Here is a 13,517-nt window from a genome sequence, read left to right as displayed (position 1 = left end):
TCTCAGTAAGGCTCCATGCTTGCAGATGTGTGACTTGTTTACTCTTAAATAAGGACCTCTTCCTGCTATGAGCAATCTAGGTGCTTCTCTACTGATAAGAGACTAGATTAAAATGCCTACCTACCTCAATGTGCACTTAGAAACTTAGAGCTGGGTCAGATAGATGTGACTCCTGGCCAGAACTACAGGCATGAGGCTTGGTTCATATCTATCAGAGCCGACACGGGCAGAACCAGGCCCAGCAAAATTTACTAAGCCAGTCCTGCAGCCAATGGCCTAGCACTTTTCTAGCAGTTTAAGTTTACCTGGTACAGGACAGAAAATGCTAAAGACACTTAGTAAACTCAGGTCCAGACCAAAACAAAACAACACAACAACAACAACAAAATCGATTTTTTTTACATTTATTTATTTATTTTGTATACAGTATTCTGTCTGCATGTATGCCTACAGGCCAAAAGAGGATTTCATTACAGATGGTAGTGAGCCACCATGTGGTTGCTGGGAATTGAACTCAGGACCTCTGAAAGAATAATCAGTGCTCTTAACCACTGAGCCATCTCTCTCAAAACAACAAAAAAACAACAAAAAAATCTAAACAAGAAAAAAAACCTAAAATTGTGTTTAGAAGCCAACGAAAGAAAAGAAAATGAATATAGACAGTCATAGAAAGCAAATCAATGGTTTAAAAATTAATAATAAAGTCTTTAAAGAAAGAGTAAAGTAACATTTTTTTTAAAAAGTCACTTACAGATGGGAAAGACACAGGGTACCTGGATCCTCTATGTTGTTTTGTTGATGTTAAATTTTTTAAATGCTCATGAGTGAAAGACAAACACTGATAAGAAACATTGAATTGTTGAAAATAATGGCTAAGTTAAACCAATCTATAAATTTTAATAATGTCTTAACTTCATAATGAAAGTCAGGAAATACATTGTGTTGGGGGAGAAGTTGTGCTTAGTTTCCATAGAAACCATAGAAACAAAAGCTATAGTTTCATTAAACTACATAAAGATCAGGATTGATTGAGGTAGACCTCCTGAAAATCTTGACTATAAGAATGAAGGAAGAATCACAAAAAAAACTACAAAGCAGATAATACATAAGCTGAATCCTAGATATAGGAACAGTTGTTAGATAGGAGGAGACATAATAAATCAACTTGGATACAGAGTTCTCATGACTTATTATTTTATATGACATGAAAAGAGATTTATACTACAGTTTGATTATACAGTCCAAATGAATTTATAAAGTTGACAGATGCTTTTAACGTTCTCAAACAAAGAATAGGAAATCATCTTTAGATGGCGTATATACAATGTGCATTCCTTACTCATGTTAATGCAGATATTTATGTTGCCTTTAAAAGTTTGTATGCATTCAGAACCAAAGGATCAGAAATGAATAAAAGCATACAAGTATACCAAGTGATCTAGCGACTCAGAATATCTTAATTGCATTTTCTATAAATCTTTCCATCTAGAACAACTTCAAAACTGTTGCCTAAGTTGGTCCGTCCTCACATAGTACTTCAGTGGAGGTCAGATAAACTTTACACTTTCATATCACATAGAGATTGAACAACAAATGATACAGCTAGTTCTTCAAGGACTTTATAATTATTCAAATTTTATTAGGGTACTCTAAGATGTTGTCAGCCCCAGAAATAAGGAATCAATGGAGAGAACATAATACCCATATTCCTAAGACTGGTGAGTGGGTTTTGATCATTTTGTTGTTATAAATCTTTGTCATCTTGTAAAGGGGTTGGTTGAAGTTTTTACTAGTCATGTCAGTAGTAACTAAACAAAGCAGGTTAGATTCAGGGATCTTATTTGAAAAAAAAGGGAAATATAGTAATGATAGAATAAAAGAGTACATAATTAAATCTACTTTTAAACTACAAAGAAGCAACTACTTACTGATATATTTTATTTTGATATGAACTTTTATAAACTGATACAAATTTAAGGTTACATGTGTTTTAACATACTGTATATATGTTTCTACTCTTGTTTAAGATATTGTTCATTTTAAAATACAATATAAAGTTTTAGTCCTTAAAGGCTACTATTACAAACTGTTTAGGATAATTAAGAAATGTAGGTTAGTACTTACTCATCTGTAACAATCAAACTTGCAGTCATATAGGTATATTTTCAGGGTAAAACAGAGATCTATTTTGCATAGATAGATGGTATTCAAACACTTCAGAGACCTACAGAATACAGCATTCAAGATGTTTTAATAGCATCAGGTTTCATGACAGTGAGAAGTGCCTGCTCCTGACAGTACCAATCAATTTCAACAAAGGATGATGGCCATAAATAAACTTCTAACAGAGATTTGCTTTCATTCACGACAGTGTTAGACACTGGGCAAAGGTATAGCCCTTACCTTGACTGCTGACAGTATGTTGCTTAAAGTGAGCAAGTTAAACACACACTACATTTACCAAGACAAAGTAGAACAGTCCTTTAAAATTTCTGCTTTATGAAAATGTATGTCAGATATTCTAGACCTATATACTCATAATTGATAAAAAAAATCATGCAGAGGAAACTTGTGTGACTGTTCAAAGACTCAGTGTTTACACAATTAAACTTTGATCTTTTTTGAGACTATAATTGAAGGTGAAAGCTAGGTAACAATAGTATTTTCTCTACTAAACTAAAAGAAACTTACAAAAGAAATATAAAGTTTATAAGATTGAGAGACAACAAAGTATAAGTTGTTTATCTAATAAAATATTTAAGGGTAAAATAATATTTTTGGGTTGGTAATAGAAATTATGACAGAAAATTGCTTAGGTATAAAACATTGGATTCATCAAGATAGAATAAATAATAGAGTATTTTCTCTGAATTTGCCACATACTAATGGACTGGACATTCTGAATACAATCCTTATCTGATAATTTTTCTTATTGTATATATTTTTACTATAGTAGAATTAAAATCTTTCATTTTTAATTAGGCAAAAGGGGGCAGTGCTGTGTGATATTTGTATACTGTGTGAAGATGTATTGCTGTGATTGGTTTGATAGAGAGCTGAATGACCAATAGCTAGGAAAGAGAGTATAGGTTGGACTTCCTGACAGAAAGAGGACTCTGGAAAGAAGAACGACAGAGTCACCAGTAAGGAGCAGGAAAAGTCAGACATACAGAATAGAAGAGAGGAAAAAGCCAAATGTCAGAACATACATTAATAGAAGTAGTTAATTTGAGTTATAAGAGGTAGTTGGGGAAAGCCTAAGCTAAAGGACAAACTTTCAATCTTAATAAGCTGGTAGTCAAAAGAAAATTTCAACTACAATTTAGAAAAAATAAAAATATACCACATACATTCTGTAGCATACATTTTAAGGTAGAACAAATTTTCAAAATAATAAATTAAAAAATAAAAGTGTTTTAGTTGATTTTCTTAGACACTTTGTTTATAATTTCGGGCTTCCAAATGTTTGCTGTAGTAACCTTAAAAGTCAAAATAGGATAAAGATGGTTCCTGAGTTAACTCAGAGTCACAGAGATAGATGAGAAGCTGAGTATCTAAGAACCTAAGTTGGTATGGTGTCTTTTGACCTTCACACAATCAAGCACACTCAAACATAGACACACACATACTTGCACACACACACACAGACACACACACACACAAACCATTCAATTCATCAACACATGAAAAAGCAAGACAGCTATAATCCTGTCAAATTGAAAGACTGTAATATCTTGTCCACTATCTTGTGAGATACTATATTTTACCAATTCTAGAGTGTTAGAAAATATAATATAAATGAAACATTAGTGTCATTAAAATATAAAATATTTAAAGTAATAGCTAGTGAGAAAATTATAAAATTTTACTATCTATGCTTTTAAAATGTAAAGAGAGTCAGGGTATTTAATGATGCATATCTTTTTGTAGATAAACTTTTTATACTTCAAACATGGTGTAGCTAAATTTTATTGTAAATATACATGTAGATAACAATCATACATGCACATACTACTTATTACCTTTAACCCATGGCCTTATATCAAAATCTATTGGAAACCCTTCAACCAACAGTTCAAACATCTTAGAATGTTGCATTCAAAGTAAAATTCTTTTATTGCAAATTAAGTGGAGAAAAAAATAAAATGTAATTTGTCTTTATTTTTCATTTACAGCTTAAGACTATGATTTCAATCATTATGATTGTTCTTATTGGCATTAGGGTTTTTTAAAAAGTATAAATGTGAAGATTTGTTGAGACACATAGGTTTTATTATGGAATTTAAGGTTAAGTTGAAATTCACATCACTAAACACAATTAGATTTCTTTACTTCAGAACATTACTTTTCCAAATAGTTGTTTTTATTACTCACACAAAGTAATGTGTATTTAGTTTGTACCAGAAACATCAAGCAGTAAAACCAGGCAAGAACAGCCAGCAAAGTTCTGTGCCAGTATAAACAGAAATATAATTCCTCTCTACACAGAAAATATCTTTCTGACTCTTTTTAATGTAGCAAACTTACAGCTTTCCCAAGGTCTCATGATCTCTGTAACAGCCCTTTGAAATGGGCATTATAAAGCTTGTCTTTTCCAGCTCATTTTAAATTAGATGAATTACCCTTGTGATTTTTTTTATATCTAAAGTTAGAATTGCTAAAATTGAACCTCATGTTGAAAATCATTTTTGCTTACGTACAGATTTAGTGGAGGCAAACAACATAAAATTCATTTTTTATTTAGGAAATCCTTTAATGCCATTGCACAGAAAATACAGAGAAAGTCCAACAGGATTATACATATAACTTTTAAGAATTATGGCTTCCTAATATCAATTTTTGTAAAGATATATAGACATAAATAATGTATTTTCAAGAGTAATGCAAAAATTGCTTGTGTATATATTTATAATTACTTCACATTTTATTTTATTTAACTGTAATTTGAAAAAAAATAAATTGCAGGAAATTTTAGAGAATAGAAAGATTAAAATCTGTAACACCTTCATCTACAATCAAAATTATTAATGTTGTTTTCATGCACAGCCTTGTGTGTGCATACATAATATACGTGTATGTGCTCATGTGTAAAGGCTAAGAGAGTGTGATGGCTATTTATAGTTGTAAAGTTGACATATCTGTAATTAAATAAAATCCTAAAATAAGGAGGAAGATTTGTGATGTACTTTTGTTGAATCTGAAGAGAGAAGCTTCACTTTTAATGTAGATCTTTAAGAAGTGAAGACATGCCTCTAATCTTAGATCCATGTTTTGTTGGAAAACTTAAATATAAAACATGGCATGATTTCATTTTTCAGAATTGTGTTAAATCAGCCACTCATCCTCAAGGCAAAATTGTTTCCCTGAAAGAGAAAGCATTTTAAATTATTGTACTCTCTTTTGTTCAACAGAATATCTTCCCGTGCAGAAACAGCCATCTGATGGGACATAATCAATACACCAGTAAATAAACATATATATAACATTTTCCTCCAGATTTTAGCATGTTTTTATTCTATAAATTTTGAAATGTATAGCAGTCTAAATGTCAAAATCACCTATTCTGCTTCAGAGATGTAATTAGTATTAGTATTCATATATATAGATTTCCTAATATAAATATATACAGAGAGAGAGAAAGAGATGTGTGATATACACACAAATATCTACATTCTCAATGTTTCAAAGTAATAAAATATGAGAAACAAAGTCTAACTAATTCTTCAAATAATATGTATGTTACTGGGATTCTAAAGTTGCCAAAATTATCTGTTATAGTTGATTTTAGATTCTATATTTTCAAAGATTGAGTTTTTACCTTATGAGTTGTCTCTCCCAAAATCTTGAATACATCTTAAAATAAGCATTAAGGAACTGGAGAGATGGCTTAGTAATCTAGAGCTGGACACAGGTTCAGTTTCCAGGACCCACACTGGGAGTTCATATCCACTTTAAACTCTAGTCTTGGGGATCCAGTGCCTTCTTCTGATCTTTTTGACATTTGCACACATGTGGTATAACTTCAGGCAAGCAGGCATACATATACACATATAAATAAAAACTTAATTTTCAAGTCCAAACAGCCTTCATTATCATCGCTTTCTCATACTTATCTCCTTCCACTTCAGTGAATTGGTATCATGAACTAATATTGTGATTAGCATATTTTAGGTATAAGCCTAGCTGTTGATTACCTAAGTAAGTTAGACTTGGTGACCTTATTTCAATATTTAAAATAATGCCATAAGTGGAAACCAGAGAAATAAGATGTATTTATTGGTACTACACTGGGAAAAGGAAGAAATAAAAGGACATAGTGACCTCAGTATTGTCTTTAGAGTGGGACATGTGGCAAGTCTCAGCAAAGTGGTTCTAATAGCAGTCTGCTAAAAATCGAGTAATAAAAAAGAATAACTTGCCTTTCACTCACTAGACCTTTTCTCTTGGTGCATAGCTTATCTGTCCTATGCAGATGATGATGAATTTCTATGTATGTAGGTATGTGTGTATTCACGCATGCATGCATTTATGTAAATACTATATTATGAATATATAATATGTATATCCATATATGTGAATAATATACTCACCTGTGAAAATGAGCCTTTATTAGGCTGCAAAACATTTCATAAATTTCAAATGATACAGCGTAATAAGAATTGCTGACAATCTTCTCCAAACCTAATATTATATAATTAAAATTTTAAAAGATAGAGTAACATGAAGAATGAAAATAAATAACAATTAATTTTAGATATTTTATTTTTAAAATATAGGCTATAAAGACACATACATACTACTATGTTGTACATTATTATAATTAAATTTTTATATGAAAATTTTAGAAACAATCAGATAGACATAAATGGTTTTAAATAGCTATATCAATCAAAAAGAAAAAGATACATGTGATTTGAAATATTATAAAAGGTACATTAAAGAAGCATTAACAAGATGAAGCATAATACTAATGTCCACAGCATTAATGAATTAATAAATAATCCAGTACTTTTTTAATTAAGCAGAAAAATTACATTACTGTAATGAAATAAATAATAAGCATTGAAAAAATGTACTAGCATTGGACAACTAGTACAAACCAAGAACACAGTGAATAGAAGTCTTAATGACCTGTGCCTGAAACAAAATTTATAATAAGTTTTTGAAGAAAACTAAATTATTAATAAAAATAAAGCTTGCATCCCTTGGGTTTCCACAAATACTATGGAATGTTATACAACCTGTCATAGCATATCTGGAATTTCTGCAGGTTATCTGAGAAGATCCAGATACTGTTACCAAACTCAAAAACAGTGGCCAAGCTATAGAGATGGAAAATTCTAATAGATGTGCAGAACAGATGGTCAACTGTGTTTAAGAAAATTTAAATTAAAAGTTAAGTGTTGTGGGATTCCCCTTTGTATGTTATGAAAACTATTGTTTAATAAAGGACTGCTTTGGGCCTGCATAGGGCAGAATATAGGTAGGCAGGGAAAAGCTAAGGTGAATGCTGGGAGAAAGGAAGGCAGAGTCAGAGAGAAGCCAAATAGCCAGACTGGAGCCAGAGCAAACTTCATCCAGTAAGCCACAGCCATGTGACAACACACAGATTACCAGTAATGGATTAAATTAAGATATAAGTGTTAACCATTAAGAAGCTATAGCTAATGGGTCAAGTAGTAATTTAATTAATATAGTTTCTGTGTGATTATTTCAGTTGTGGGTTGTGAGAATGAACAAGGGGCTTCCTTACAACAAATTGGCACCTATGTGGCTGACTAAAATCCTTTTTAAAACTAAGAAGGCTTGTAAAGGATTTTAGACACTAAAAATCAAAGTTTAGCTGCATTTTTATTTCTGAATGGGGTTTGCTTGCTGGAAACATGCTGTGGCTCCTTTAAGAGAGGTTTTCCTGATTCAGCAGTGGCAGAAAAAAAAAGCTGAGGTTTTAAAATGCAGGCTCTCTGAGCCATGTTGTCAGTGTGACCTTTGGCTCTTTTGGAGACCAAGCATTTGGATAGGGTGTGTAATCAGCATGATGCTGCTTGCTGGATGGTAACACTGACCAACTCTGTGCCTGAAAGAGGGGCAAGTGGCTCCGACATGCTGGACTGGGCAGGTCAAGCAGGGACTGCCTTATTACCCCTAGCAATGATGCTGCTTACGTTTTTAAGAAGCATTTAGAAATTTAATAAGTGTTCCTGAACAATAAAGTATTATATATACTCAATAGGATAGATTCAAACATAAAAGAGCTCCAAATAGTCACAGTTTTGAATAAATTTATGTAGGATTGGGGGAGAGAAGCAAAAGTGTATAGAGAGTTATAAAAAGAAATAAATGGTTTAAAAAAAACACAACAAAGTCTTTGAAGAGAAAGAGTATAGACAGGCATAGATTAAAGAATGAAAGATAATAAAATAAATATTACAAAATATTAGAGTAAAAATAAATAAGCTATGTAAAGTTAGAATATACCCAAAGAGTCTAGATTATGAATATGACTATGTCTATTTAATTTTTTTTGAATGAAAAAACTAAGTAAAAATAGAAATTTTATTGTATGAACTGCTAAGCTAAACCAGCATGTATATGATAAAGGCATCATGACTTCAGAATTTGGATCTAAAAACATGTTGCTTTGGAAAAGAGGTTCTTTTTTTTTGTTTTCACAGAGGATGATAACTTGTGGATTGCATCCAGACTAATATGGTTCAATAGACAAAGACCCCATGAAAGGTTTCTGTGAATACCCCAAAAATAACTTCACCCTACTGCTGACTGAGATGAATCTAGCACACAGAATACACCATGAAAGACTGGATTAACAACAACCCCAATCAGCAGGAAGTAGTCTAGAGAACTACGTCCAAATTCCCAAATATTGCTTAAAAATGTTTCTTTACATTTAAAAGGGGATATGCTATAGAGATTTACTTTAGTATAGATCTTGGTCTATTAATGCAAATTTAATATCAATTTTGGTATATGTATATTTCTTCTCTTGATTCAGATATTGTATTTCTTCATCTCATTTAATTAAGAAATATAATTCAATAGCTAATCATCTATAATAGTCAAGCTTGTAGTCAAGTCAGTTAGATTTTCTAAATGTATGGAAACATATTTTTAGATACATAGATATTCTTCACACCTTTCAACAACTACAGAATATGACATTTAAAATGTTTTAGAAACTTAGGACTTTTCATGACAATGAGACACATCTGCTCCTTGCAGTATCACTAACGTCAATAGGAAGATGGGCATCAAAAAGGGTCCTTAAGTAATTTGCTAGTGATTTTGGCAAGAAATTGCTCTTGCCTAGACCACTTGATACTATATGAACTGGATATACAACACCCACAGAGAAATGACTGCTCAACTTGCCTAAGGGTGAAACAATCCTTTGGGGCTCCTGCCTCATTAAAGAGTCTGCCAGACATTCTGCAGGATTCAGAAGAAAGTTATTGACAAACTGTCAATATAGACCTGTCTTTGAAATTTTCTGCTTTGTGGAAAAGTCTACTGGATACCATGGACATGTAGACTGAAGATGGATGCTCTAACAATGCAGGAAAACTTTGGGTGACTGTAAAGGCAGTAAGATGTATTTGTAATTTCTAGAGTTTTGGAAGTTGCTTACAATGAACTCATTGTTTACTTAGGTAATATTATATCTTTCTGGAGTTTTTGATGGAGTTGAAGAATTGATAGTTATAGTTTTCCTTAATTATGTTAAAAGATAAAATAGATATAAATGTTGTAGCAGTAATTTTTGCTTGATACCTGTTCTGTTATATATAATTTTACTATGATAAAATTAAAAACCTTTTATTTAAACAGAAAATGGGAGGTGATATGGGATTCCCCTCTGAATGTTATGAATACCGTTGGTTAATACCGTTGGGCCTGCACATGGCAGAATATAGGTAGGCAGCAGAAAAACTAAGTTGAATGCTGAAAGAAAGAAAGGCAGAGTCAAAGAGAAGCCATGTAGCCCTGCTAGAGCCAGAGGGAACTTTAGCCAGTAAGCCACAGCCACATGACAATACACAGATTAGTATAAATGGGTTAAAGATATAAGGGTTATCCAATAGGAAGCTAGAGCTAATGGACCAAGCAGAGATTTAATTGATATAGTTTCTATGTGATTATTTTGATTCTGGGCAGTGGGAACGAACAAGCAGCCTCCTTACTACAGTTAAAAGAAATAGTTAAATTATTGAACAACTTTTCTAAACACTGTGGTAACTGAGATCACAAGGCCACAAGAAGCTGAATTATTTATGCTGTTGTACCCTTCTTGGTGATGCTGTTTAAGGTTGCACAGCCTTAGGGAAGGGATTACATTATTGATGGAAGGTTTTATAATTCCATAGACTTGGACCACTTTAGGTTTGTTCTTTCTGTATGTGTATGTAGATGAATGTGTGATCTCTTGGTTTTCTGTTCCAGGTTGGGGGCAAAATGTAGGAGGAGTCACTTGTTTGTTTCTGGCTGCTTAGCCCCCAAATAATAACACAGAGACTGTATTTATTAAATCACTGCTTAACCCATTAACTCTAGGTTCTTATTGTTATCACTTACATGTCAATTTAACCCATTTCTATTAATCTGTGTATGGCCACGTGGTTGTGACTTACTGGATAATGTTCTGGCATCTGTCTCTGGTGGGGACACATGGCATCTCTCTTGCTCTACCCTTCTTTCTCCCAAGGTTCAGGTTAGTTTCCCATGCCTATATAAGTTTTGCCCTGCTATAGGTCAAAGGAGTTTCTTTATTTAATAACCAATAAAAGGAACACATAGAAGAACCTCCCACACCAAGTTTTCTCACCTGTGACTTGCTGTCATTGCACTTCCTTGTCAAAAGGCACACTTACCACTCTGAAATAGGAAGACAAAGCAAATACTTAAATAGATTGCATTAATCATGGAGTTTTATCATTATTAAAAGAACAGGAACTAATATATAAAAAGTTTGAACTACTGGAAAAAATACAGTGTGATTGAATCTAGAAGGTTCAGAAAAATCTACCCTGAAAAACAAATTCATAAATAAATTGAGGATTTCTTTCTACTTGTCTCCTCCAAGTCAGATCTCTAAAAACAAAGTTGACCAGAATAATTTTCCTGTTTATTGCCACAGTTCTTGTCCTTTTGTTTCCTACCCTTAAAAAAATTATGTAGGAGGAGGACACTAGTTAGTTCCCAGGTGCTTAGTACTGAAATAATCATACAGAAATTGTATTAAATCACTGCTTGGCCCATTACCTGTAGCTTCTTATTGGATAACACTGACATATTTATTTAACCAATTTCTATTAATTTGTATATTGTCACATGGATGTGGCTTTGATTAACTCGCTAAAATTCTGGTGTCTGCCTCCATAAGCTACTTGCCTCTACTCTGCCTCCTTTTTCCCAGCATACTGTTTAGTTTTTCCCACTTATGTATACTGTCAGGCCATACCAGTTTTTCTTAAACCAATGATATTAACAGCTTAAACAAGGGAATTCCACATCATTGCCCCTTTTCTGTTTAAATAAAAAGGAAGTCTTTGTCATTAACATAGTAACTTTGCATGTAACAAAACAGACATCAAGCAAGAATTACAGTTACAATATTTATATCTACTTTATCTTTCATCACAACTAAGAAAACTATAACTGCTCTTTAACTCCATCAAAGACTCCAGAATGATATACTATTACCTAAGCAAAGAATAAGTTCATTATGAGCAACTTCCAAAACTCTAGAATTGACAGAGATATCTCATTGCCTGTACAGTCATCCAAAGTTCTGTACCATTAGGCTATCTGTCTTCAGCCTACAGTCCCATAGTATCAAGCAGATTTTTCCATTAAGCAGGAAACTTCAAAGGCAATTCCACCTATATTGGCAGTTTGAAGTCACTTTTTCTTGTGTCTTGTAAAATGTCTGACAGAATTTTTCAGGAAGCAGGTACCCCAAAGAACCAACTCACCTTTACATAAGTTCAGCACTCATTTCTCTGTGGGTTCTGAATGTCCATTTAAGCAGTAAAGGCAAGAACAGTTTCTTGCCAAAATGGTTAATCAAGTCCATAAGGAACCTCTTCGATACCCATCTTCCTGTTGAAGTAGATTAGTACTGCCAAGAGTGTATATGTCTCACTGACATGAAAAGGCCTCTATTCTTAAAACATTTTAAATGCCATATTCTGTAGATCTCTTAAAGATTTGAAGAATATCAATCTAATATATATATAATATACATATATATATTATATATATCTAGAAAACCTAACTAACATGACTACAAACTTCAATATTATACATGATTATCTACTAACCTATAATTCTTAATTTAGATAACATTTCTTACATGAACTATACAATCACAATATCTTAATCAAAAGGAGAAATATACATATAACAAAATTGACTTTAAATTTGCATCAATAAACCAAGATTCATACTAATATAAAATCTCAATAACATATCCATCTTTAAATGTAAGCAAACTTTTATAGACAATATTTGAGAATATGGGTGTAGTTCTCTCTGAACTACTTCCTCCTCTTTATTGGGCAAAGTAATTTTGGGAGGGTGTTCACAGCAACCCTTTGGAGGGTCTTGGTCCATCAAACCACATTAGCCTATAATGAATCCACAGGTTCTCATCCTCTGTGGAAACAATAGAAGACTCTTTTTTTCCAGTGCATCATATCATCAGACCCATATTTTTTAGACAAAATACCTTTAAAGTATAAATGTTGGTTACTTAACTCCTTCATATTTAAAAAAATTCAAAGAAAGTACAATAATATACATAATCCAGACTCTCTATATATATTTCATTTTTATGTGCATTATTATTTTTTACTTCTTTAATATGTGACTATTTATACTGTATCTTTAAAGAATTTACTTTTTAAAGTACCATTTACTTCTTTTTATATCTGTTTATATTCTTTTTCTTTTCTCTCCCAATTGTACATACATTTATCCAACATTGTGACACATTTAGAGTTATTTTATGTCTGAATTTGTCTTATTGTGTAACTGATTCTTTACTTTTCAGGAGAGTACTTAAAATGCTAAGCACTTCTTAAAAACTTCAGCTGCAGCATTACTATGGTACACATGATACTACCAGCTTGCACCACCCAGCCCAGCATGGCAGAACTGCTTGTTGTCTCTGAGAGCCATGCTCACAGCACCATTTTTAGGCACACAGCCACTTTAGGCTGCTATTAAGCCAGTTGTAGCACTCTGTTCACAAACCCCATTTAAATGATCGGCCTCCTAAAAGAGCCAAAGGCCATGCTGGCAGCATGGCCCAGAAAGCCAGCATTTCAAAATGGCATGGCTTTTTTTCTGCTACAACTGAATCAGGAAAACCTTTCTTAAAGGAGCCATGCCTTTGTTTGTGTTTAGCAAACAGAGCTCACCCAAGAAAATGCTTAACTTTGATTTTCTGTGTCTAGAGTTCCTTTTTAAATTCTTTCAGGTTTTAAGTCGATTTTAGT

This window comes from Myodes glareolus, chromosome 15 (assembly GCF_982192425.1).
Source record: "Myodes glareolus chromosome 15, mMyoGla1.1, whole genome shotgun sequence".
Taxonomy (NCBI): domain Eukaryota; kingdom Metazoa; phylum Chordata; class Mammalia; order Rodentia; family Cricetidae; genus Myodes; species Myodes glareolus.
Note: the sequence above shows the minus strand (reverse complement) of the source record.